General features: G+C 50.6%; 1 long non-coding RNA gene across 1 annotated transcript; it reads left to right on the top strand.

Annotated features, from left to right (window-relative positions):
* The first annotated feature begins 746 nt into the window (after positions 1 to 746).
* On the top strand, positions 747 to 6,833 carry LOC124086282 (uncharacterized). The gene is made up of 3 exons (XR_006849761.2): positions 747 to 1,141; positions 5,892 to 6,018; positions 6,696 to 6,833. It is a non-coding gene; the product is annotated as an uncharacterized LOC124086282 (long non-coding RNA).
* The last annotated feature ends 2,971 nt before the right edge of the window (positions 6,834 to 9,804 follow it).

Here is a 9,804-nt window from a genome sequence, read left to right as displayed (position 1 = left end):
TAGAGCAATTTCTAGAACTTAATGCTGGCTTTTATTATTGATTTATTTGAAATGAGGTCTGGGCCCAAACTCTTAGGGTCAAGCAATCCTCCTCTTTCAGCCTCCAAAGTAGCTGGGACTACTACAGAGGCACCTGGCTTTAATATTTTCTGTAGTTATTCATCTCATTTTATAGATGTGAAAATAAAGGATCTGAGAGGCTAAATAACTTGCCCAAGGTCACACAAGCATGTGGCAGGGTCAGGATTTGAACCCACACAAATCGGACTCCAAACTCAAAGATGCTGCCTCCCTTCCTGCCCCTAGCTGCCCAGACACAAAGGCCACCTCTGTGACTCTTTTTTAATTAATTAATTCATTATTAGTTCTAATCAGTTACACACGACAGCAGAAAGCTTTTCGATTCCTTGTACACAAAGGGAGCAGAGTTTTTCACTCTCTGGTTGTACATGATGTAGAGTCGCACCATTCTGCCATCATACATGTACCTCGGGTAATGATGTCCGTCTCATTCCCCCCGTAGGGTCGGCCTCCCCTGACCCTGGAAGCCCCTCCCCGGTCCAGCCCAACTGTGAACACTGGACTCTGGACATTGGCTTGGGACAGAGCGCTGGTCCGTGGCCTCAGGCGCTCCTCCTCCATCTGCTCGTCCAGCTCTCACTGCCACCCCAGGCGCTGGGCAAGGCCGGGAGGTGGCTTGCCCCAGGACACGTGGCTGGCGAGGAGAGTAGGGAGGGGCCCTGCCCTTCCCGCAGCCCCAGGTCCATCCTCTGGCTCCCCCCAACAGGCAGCCTCAGAAGGGAGATGGGACGGTGCCTGGGGTCCTGGGCAGGGACCAGAGCCTCTGGATCCTGGTGGTCTGGTCTCCTGGGCAGAGATGCTCCTGCAGCTGTCCCTGACAGCGGCCAGGTGTATCTGCAAACTGCTCCCTGAGTCAGAGGCCCGGGAACTGAGGACATATGATAAGAAGGACCCTCAGGGACGTCTTGGGAGATCTGTGGCCTTTGCTGGACAGACTTCATCCTGAAACTCACAAGGTGTCCTTCATATACCTCTTTTCTGCCTCCAAAGTGGCCGTTCAGCCCACACTTCCGGCATCTTCTGCAGCCCTTGTCCTATGGCCACGTTGTTTATGGTTGAGGTGAGAAAATCTAGCCAATGTGGTCGGCTTGGAAGACCACCATCAGACCCCCCCACCCACTAAGACCTGAGAGGGGTGTATGGCTCCTCAAATCACAGGCTACATCCGTAACAGCCCAGGATGGATCCTCCTGTGGGTGCCTCGTGGCCCTGTTGGCCTTGAACATCTGAGCTGCTGGGGTGGGGGTTGGCACCTGGAATGGAACCCAGGGGTGCTTAAACCACATCCCCAGCCCTTCTTAAAATATTTTATTTAGAGACAGGGTCTGACTGAATTGCTCAGGGCCTCACTAAGTTGCTGAGGTTGGCTTTGAACTCACATCCTCCTGCCTCAGCCACCCGAGTCACTGGGATTACAGGCGTGGGCCAGCTGGTTTGCTGGTGTTTTAAGGAGTTGGAGACCAAGAGAAGGTTCCCAGCTCCCAATCTGACTTGTGGAAATGGTAGCTGGCAGTGACTTGATCCCAGCTTACCACTTGGGCACAGGTCCCTGTAATCTGGCCTGGGCTCTGTGTGTCTGTGTGGGAGGGGGGGTAGGGGTGTCTCCGGATCTCCACACCCATCTGGTCACCCTGTCCTGCACTGTGTCTTGTTTGTCAAGTTCCAGAGGGACACAATAACTTTATTTTATTTATTTATATCTCTACCTAACCCAGTGCCTCGCACGTGCTAGGCCAGCGCTCTACCACTGAGCCGCCACCCAGCCCCCAGCACTGCGTCTATCTGGCAGCTCTGATCCTACTCTGCAGCCTGCAGAGTCCTCTGGCCTCAGTTGGTCCTTAACCCCTAAACCCTTGTCGGCATTTTCCCATCTCTCCTATGATGAATCAAAGCTTAGTGGCCTCATGGCCTGTCCTATCTGGGCCCCACCTCCTGCCCATGCCATGCTGACCCTCGGCCTTCCCATCCTGGCCTTGCTTCCTGCAGCACCCACCTGGGAAGCCCTCCGCCCCCCATGCCAGATGGCATGTGAGATGAAGCCCATCTGCCACCTCATCCCAGTTCAGTTCCGAGGTCTCTCCCAGGGCTCACCTTCTCCTAGTCTGTTCTAACCTCTGTTGGCCATTCTGCAGTGTGGGGAGGAAGGGACCCCAGCCCCCTCTTTCATTCCAAGGGGCTGAGAATGTGAATCCGTCCATCCCCTTCACTTGGGGATCTGATTCCTAGAGGTCTGCCTGGCTCTCACCTAAGACAGCTCCTGCTCCGCGGGATCCCACCCTGCCCCTGACAGCGCCCCAGCTAGCCTACACGCCCACCTGTGAGTACTGGGCTGTTGAAAGCATCTATGGAGGCTCACACCTGCTGGAGCCTCCTGGGTCTCGCACAAGACTGTGGAGCAGGAAAGAGCACAGGACTGTAGAAGCCAAGGGGTTGGCTTCGGATTTGTCTTGTCACTGGAGAAGGACCTCAACTCAGGGGTCCTTAATGTATGTGACAGTAAAGAATTCTAGCCTGTGTCAGACATTGAGGTACATAGATTTATTTAGGAAAGCAAGGAGTACACACATTCAAGAGAGAATTTGAACCAGGTGCCATGGTGCCCACCCATAATCCCAGCAACTAGGGAGGCTCAGGCAGGAGGATCACGAGTTCAAGGCCAGCCTCAGCAACTTAGCAAGAACCTGTCTCAAAATAAAAAATAAAAATAGGGGCTGGGGATGTAGTGGTTCAGTGGTCCTTGGGTTTAGTCCCTGGTACAAAAAAAAGGGGGTGGGGTGGGCGGGAATAAGGCTATCTCAAGAGTGAGAGCACTTCTGCAGTTTTGGGGCTCTTCTTTTAAAGGAAACTTGGTGAGTGTGGGCCTGGGCAGGTATGTGGAGATGACATCAGTCTGGTGATCACAGATGGCTTATGAGGTCTGGGAGTTCCAGGGATCCTCAGATTGACATCTTCTCCACTATCTGATCAATAGATAAGATTGGGAAAGTACCCTATATTATAGGTTTCCTATCTCCCTTTCTCAACCTATTTTAAAAATGCATGTATTAGTGGGTTCATTAACAGTGCACGGGGCAGTTTTTTTAAGTGGTGAGTTTCCTGCGACTTGAAGATTGTGGGTGATGATTTGGGAGTGCCAGATCTGGGAGAAAAACTGGCTTGGGGAGTGAAAGTATGAGGAACTTTACGACGGTGCTTTCAGATGAAAGGAAAAAGTGTCTTTCTTCCTTTCTTTTGTCTCGTTTTTACCTGTCTTTTTTGTATCTCTTCTATCCTACCTCAAGCTGACATGCCAAGGTACCACTCCTGCTTGCCTGAATAGCTCCATCTTAAAATGATTCCGTGCAGTCGTCTGGGGTCAGGTCAGAAAGCTAGGAGTCCTGGTTTCCCCCAAGCACCAGTTCTGTCCCTCAACCTCAGCTGTGGGTGTCTGAACAAAACCTTGCCCTTCTAGCTATTGGTCATTTTATCCATGCAATGAAAGGAAACGAGTCAGGAATGGGTTTTGTCTGATTCTCTGTTGAAAAAGTTAGAAATTCAGATTTTGGGATAAAATATAGATTTTTAGTTGCTAGTAATGGATTTAAATTGTACACCCTACCTCTGGAGATCAAAGGAGACACACCAGGGAGCAGACTGGGCCCAGAGACCCTGGCTTGCTAACTTGGGACTGGAAAGTCTCTGTCTGACATTTAGTGCTGTGGTTTTCATCAGCGCAACTCACTGGAAATCCCTGGGGATTTTAAAAAACACTGACTCCCTAGTACCCCCAAAGTTCTGATTTAATGGCTAGAAGCAGGACACGAACACGCGGTACCAGATGCAGGGCTGAATCCTGGCTGTGATGTGGACCCGAGAGGTAAGTTCCATTACATCACTGAGCCTTGTCTTCCCAATGTGACCGGAGGGCTGTGGGCAATGCAGGAAGGACTCTCAGGTAAAGCTCTGGCACAGAAAAAGTGTTCAGTGAATGAAGGGGGAAAGCGATCGGCAGCTACTTTTAACTTGGTAACTTGAATCTGGTCTTGGAAAATAAGCCCATTTGCTTTCAGGACTGAGACAGTATAATGTTCCACAGGGATGAGGGTGGGGAGACATGAATCTGGGCTCCATTTCTGCCTCTGGTCAGCTGTGGAGTTGGTGAGTTTGACAGTTTGATGTTCTCTGTTCTGGGCCTCAGTATCACCTACTTCTTTAACAATGCTCTTTTCAATGTGAATGCCAAAATTTCATTGCAGACTTATTTGTGGGGGTGGGGAGGGGTGGGGGTTGACCGACTCAAAGCTTCTATCTGGAGGCTGAGGCAGGAGGATCACAAGTTCAAAACCAGCCTCATAACTTAAAAATTTATTTTAAAAAAAGGGCTGGAGATTTGGCTCAGTGGTGAAGGGCTCTTGGAATTAATACCTTGTATCAAAAGCAAAAACAAACAAAAAAACAAAACAAGAAAAGGGCTGTGGATGTACCTCTGTGGTAGAGGATTTGCCAGGCAAGCAAGAGGCTCTGGGTTCAATCCCAGTACCACCCCTCCCACCAAAACAAACAAATAAATAAAAGCAAAAATCACACATGTTCAGGCCTGTAATGGACAAGCCTGTAATCCCAGTGACTCAGGAGGCTGAGGCAGGAGGATCAAGGCCAGCCTCTGCACTTTAACGATCTGCCTCAAAATAAAAAGGACTGGGTGTATTTCAGTGGTAAAGTGCACTCTGGTTCAATCCCCCGAGTGCTGCAAAAAGAAACAAACAAAAAAAATATATTGGCCAGTGACGGGTTCTTGTGCCCCAGCTTTCGAGCCCTTGAAGGACCAACAGAACCTGCCCAGTGTAACCTCAGACCCCCAGAGGAAAGGAACCCGGGGTCTGCGGAGCCACCGCCCCGCACGGCGGCAGGGGGCGCCCGACCCAGCGTGCTGACCATTGTCCTCCGGCCCACAGAGGAGCCTCCTGGGGCAGTCTCCCGGCTCCTCGCTCTGGGAACCCCCCTGGGCCGCAGTTCCCACCTCCTGCCCGCCAGGTTGCACCCTGACCTCTCCCCGCCCCGCCCGGTCCCTTCCTGCGCTCAGCCCTCTCCGGCCCCCTACGGGGTGCCCCAGTCCCAGGTGGTCCCCCTTGGCTCCCCGGCTCCAGGACGATCCTCCCCACTCTGCCCACCGGGTGGCTCCTCAGTGGGGGGCCGGGAACTCGCGGCCCCCGGCCTGCGCCCCCAGCTCCGGGGCTCCCCGCCCCGCCTCCCCATGCTGCGGCCTCCCCACCCTGAGGCGCGGCTTCCTGCCCCTCGGCCCCCCGTGGCTCTGGAATTCCAGCTGGAACTACACCGCCCTCGCGCTCCCGCCCGCACCGCGTGTGCAAGACCCTGCGCGAGTGTGCACTCCACTGAACACGGGGTTCGGGGGCGCCGCGGCCGGGCTGGGTCCCTCTGGGCGGTGCGTGAGCGCGCACACGTGCGTATTTGTGCATCCCACTGTGTGCCTACGCCGGTGTGTAATTGTTTGTGCACACACACTCAGTGGCGCTTGGGGAAACTTTTCTGAAAATCCTGGGCTGGCAGTTTAAATATAAAGAGGCTTTGTTTAATGCCAGAAGCATTTCCCCCAAGTTCCCAGAGTGGGAACCTTCACCTGCTTGCCCCCTCCCTTAGAGACCAGGAGGCCAAGGCTTGCTGGGGGTGGGGGGCAGAGTGGATGGGGGCAGATGCCTGGTTAAGAGATTTTTATTTTCCAAGGTTCGTCCCCATCCCCCCCAGACTTCCTCTTACTCTCCAGCAAATGGCTTTCAGAGGCCCCCAAACCTCCCCGGTCTCTGTCTCTACAGGTGCTGTTTAACTTTGAATCTTTCCTCCTCGAATATCTGGGAGTGTTAAAAGGATGCCAACATCATTCTGGCGGTGGAATTCAAGTTGAAATGCAGCCAGAACGTGGAACGCTGAGAAGCTGATGCGGTAGGGGAGGGTGATTGGGGCAAAGCAAAGAAATTGAGAGTAAGGGGAGTAGGGTGACCTCACCTACGGTTAACTGCTTTACACTGAGGGCGAGGACACCTGTCTGATACGGTTGTTTGGAGTTTCCTTCCTGTACTGTAGATCTGATGCCTAGGACTGTCTGCTCAACAAAGATGCTAACAAATTGATCACTTCATTGGGTTTTTATGAGCAGAAGGATAGGAATAAGGTATAAAAGCATGCACACTGGGGTTCTGGGCCCGCATCCTGGCTACACAGTTTTCTGGTAGTATCACTCCATGTAAATTTCTGCATTTCTTCTTTCCTTCTCAGTAAAGTGGAGCCAATAACGGTTACACCTCTCCCAGAGTTATTCTAAGGATTAAATGAGTTAATCTACATAAGCCCTAGAACAATACCTGGCACATCTAAGTGTTGTGTATGTCTCCTTTTTTTATTATTGGCATCACGTGTAGTGTATTTATTTGGCCCTCCCTCACGCTAAGAATGTTTTATACATCTGCACATTTTTAAATGGTTGGGCAGGGGGAGAACACTCTTATTTCAGGATGCATAAAACGGAATTCAAAGGTCAGTATCAGTAAATAAAGTTTTTTTTTTTTTTTAAAGAGAGAGAGAGAGAGAATTTTTTTAATATTTATTTATTTATTTTTTAGTTTCCGGCGGACACAACATCTTTGTTTGTATGTGGTGCTGAGGATCGAACCCGGGCCACACGCATGCCAGGCGAGCGCGCTACCACTTGAGCCACATCCCCAGCCCCAAGTAAATAAAGTTTTATTGGCACACAGCCACACCCATTTGTGGATGCTTTCCTACTGGGAAGGCAGTTAAATCCTTTCGATGGAGACCGTATGGCCCCCCAAGCCAAACATATACTATCTGCTTGTTAGAGGAAAAGTTTGCTGAGCCCTGCTGGACAATATCACCTCCATGAGTGCAGGGAGCTTTGCCTGTGTGATCCTTAGTGTATCCCCCTACGCCTGGAACAGCGCCTGGAACATAATGTATGCCCAGTAAGTATTTGTTGCATGAATGAGTTTGGCCCTAGGCAGTGGTGGAGCTGTGGCTCCCACATGCCGGAGCTTGGCATGGGAGTGATTCCAGCAGATGCTCCTTTGGAGATCCAGAAGAGGGAATCTGTCCCCTACCACTACCTTCTCAGGGGTGACCAAGGAATCAGACGGCTGCAGGTAAGCAGCAGCTGCCCACTTTAGCCTTGCTTTAGGTTAGGCACTTACCTGGCTCAGGTAGGCGCCTTTCTATAAGCCCAACTGCATGAGCAGATTCTAAAGGAGAGTCAGCTGGTCACCAGCGGTAGGTGTGTGTCCTCACTCCTTCCCTTCCACTGTGGCAGTCTCATAGCAGGAAGGAGTTGGGAAATGACTTCCCTGACCTTCCTAGGTGGGACGCTCTCTGGAGAGGAGGTTTGGAGGATAGCCCTTCCTTTCCTGGAGCCCAAGGATCCCTGGGACCATTAGCCATGATGAGACTCCTCTGGGCCCTGTCAAGAGGCTTTACAAGAATCCTAGTGAACATTTACTCCCCACTTGAGAACAAGCTGGTGTGGAGCTCAGTGGTAGAGTGACCCTGAGTTCAATCCCCAGTATTGCAAAAACATAACAAAACCCTCTCCTCAAACCCCAAATAAACATGAGATCAAGGGGACAATGCAGACAATGCCTGGCATTTAGGAAGTGGTAGGTGCCCCATGTTGGCTGGCCCACTGACGCTGGTCGCTGGTCAGCATAAAGGTTTGGGGAAGTAGGTATAGCTCTTTCTCACTGACCTTGAGACTGCCAGGACAGCCAGACCTGCTGGCAGCCATACTGTCATTGTGCGGACTTGGAATGAAGTCACCATTAGGGAGTGAGGGGTGGCAGGCCCAGTGATGGAGAGACAGCTTGTGTCTCTCGTCATATTACTTGAATACCTGAATCCTCCAGAGTCTGAAGCTGAAACTACAATTCTTTTTGTTGAAGCCAGATTTTGAAAAATCACTTACAATAGAAAAATTCCGATTTGTGGTCACTGTCATCCCTGTGTGTCCACTCCGAGGCTCCTGAGCCCAGGAGGCACAATGCACTGATCTAGGTGGGCTTTCTATCGGGGCAGAAGGCCGTTCAGAGTGTTTGAGATGGAAATCTGGACTGGGGTGCAGCTCAGCGATAGAGCACTTGCTTAGCAAGGGATGGAGGTGGGAGAGTGAGCCACAAACCTGCCTGACATGTGGAGTGTCTGTTGTTCCTGATGACACCTCTGAACATCCCCTTCTCAACTCTCAGATGTCCTGAAGGGGGCCAACAGAACCCCAGCACCCCTGAGGATCAGACGGAGCCGCAGATCAGCAGGGCCTGCAGCCTTCTCTCCTGGAGGCTCAGCAGAGCCTCCTGGCCCCTCACTCTTGCCAGGAGCTTTGACCTCCCCGTCTCCTTCCTACTAAGGTGCCCCTTCCTTCTGGCATCCACCATTCTAAGGAAAGCAGTGCATAAAAGGAAGGCAGAGCCAGGCGCAGATCTGTAATCTCAGAGGCTTAGGATGGAGGATTGCAAGTTCGAGGCCAGGTTCAGAAATTTAGTGAGGCCCTAAGCAACTTAGTGAGAACCTGTCTTTAAATAAATAAATAAATAAATAAATAAAAGGGCTGGGGATTTAGCTCAATGGTTAAGTACTGCTGGGTTTAATCCCCAGTATCAAAAAAACAAAACCAAAAACAACACCCCCCCCCAGACAAAAATCAAACAAAACAAAACAGGGAGACAAGACTGGGTAAGATAAACAAAGAACGGAGTCTCTGTCCTAGAGCAAGTGACTTTTTGTGCTTCAGCTTCACTCCTGTAAAATGGGACCCTCTTCACCTCCCTGCCTGTTCACCATATGACATTTCTTTCCAGGAGCCAGAACTTCTCTCCTGAGGTGCAAATACTTAAATACTGGGGGCTTTTCCAGCCCTGCTGGCTACCAGGGCAGGCCTGTAACCCTATAGGAACTTTCTTAATTAGGAGGGGCTTAGGTCTAGTTGGAGGGGGTAGAAGTGGGTAGGACATTTGACTTGAAGCTCTGTCTGCAAGATTGAGACAACATCGGTTCCACAACAAAGAAAGTCCCCCAAACAAATGTAAAATTTTATCTTCTATTGGGAGCACATGAAAATCTGTTGTATTATTTTCTACATGTTAAAAATCTTTCAACTAGCTGGACACAGTGGCGCATACCTGTAATCCCAGCAGCTCCGGAGGCTGGGGCAGGAGGATCACGAGTTCAAAGCCAGCCTCAGCACTGGGGAGACACTAAGCAACTCAGTGAAATCCTGTCTCTAAATGAAATGCAAAATAGAGCTGAGGATGTGGCTCAGTGGTCAAGTGCCCCTAAGTTCCATGCTTGGTACACCCTCTCAAAATCTTTCCACTAGGGGCTGTGGGTGTAGCTCAGTGGTAAAGCGTTTGCCTAACACATGTGAAGCACTGGGTTTCAATCCTCAGCACCACAAAAAATTAAATAAATAAAGGTATTGTGTCCATCTACATCTAAAAAAAATTTTTTTTAAAATAATTTTTTGACTTAAACAAAAGGTTTTGGGGATTGATGGAGATTTGGGAAAAGGGTATCTGCCCCCATCCCATTGACGCCTGATACAATTGTCTGTGGTTCCAAGATACCATCTTTATCTCCATCTCTAGCTTAACCTCCACATCTATCTAGCGGTTTATATATCCATCCATCTAAATCGATACATCAATGCTATGCTTCAGGCAAAGTGTAGAA

Source organism: Marmota monax, unplaced genomic scaffold (genome assembly GCF_021218885.2).
Source record: "Marmota monax isolate L192 unplaced genomic scaffold, Marmota_monax_Labrador192_F-V1.1 WCK01_AAM20220418_F8-fsc00024, whole genome shotgun sequence".
In the NCBI taxonomy this organism is placed as follows: domain Eukaryota; kingdom Metazoa; phylum Chordata; class Mammalia; order Rodentia; family Sciuridae; genus Marmota; species Marmota monax.
This window is presented reverse-complemented; position numbering and strand designations above follow the sequence as displayed.